Genomic DNA, 420 nt, shown 5'->3' on the forward strand with positions numbered 1-420 from the left:
CGTTTCATGCTAGTTAAACGAAACAAAACCATATGAATACCATATTAACTGCCCTCCTGTATTAACCTCATAGCTGAAAAGGATACGACCAAATCAATGTACTGTATAAGCCACGGCTAATAGCTGGGAAATTACGGTAAACATCATAGTTTATTCAGGGGAAACTGACTGAGTATGAAGCACTTATACAGTAATCCCCTGAGTTTACAAACAAAATTAATCAAACAAAGCCTGTAACCCAGCACAACTATTTTGGACACTTCACACACCAGCCATGTAGGCTAAATGGCAACCAAGCAATGGGTTTACAGCCCGCTCGCTGTACATGTAGCTGGGTGTGATGGTGTCGGTGGCAGGTGCTCTTGAACGCCCAATGACGTTAGTGTGAGTGGGAATATGAATACCCAACATGAATACAGA

The sequence above is a fragment of the Sardina pilchardus genome, chromosome 21, assembly GCF_963854185.1.
Source record: "Sardina pilchardus chromosome 21, fSarPil1.1, whole genome shotgun sequence".
Lineage (NCBI taxonomy): Eukaryota > Metazoa > Chordata > Actinopteri > Clupeiformes > Clupeidae > Sardina > Sardina pilchardus.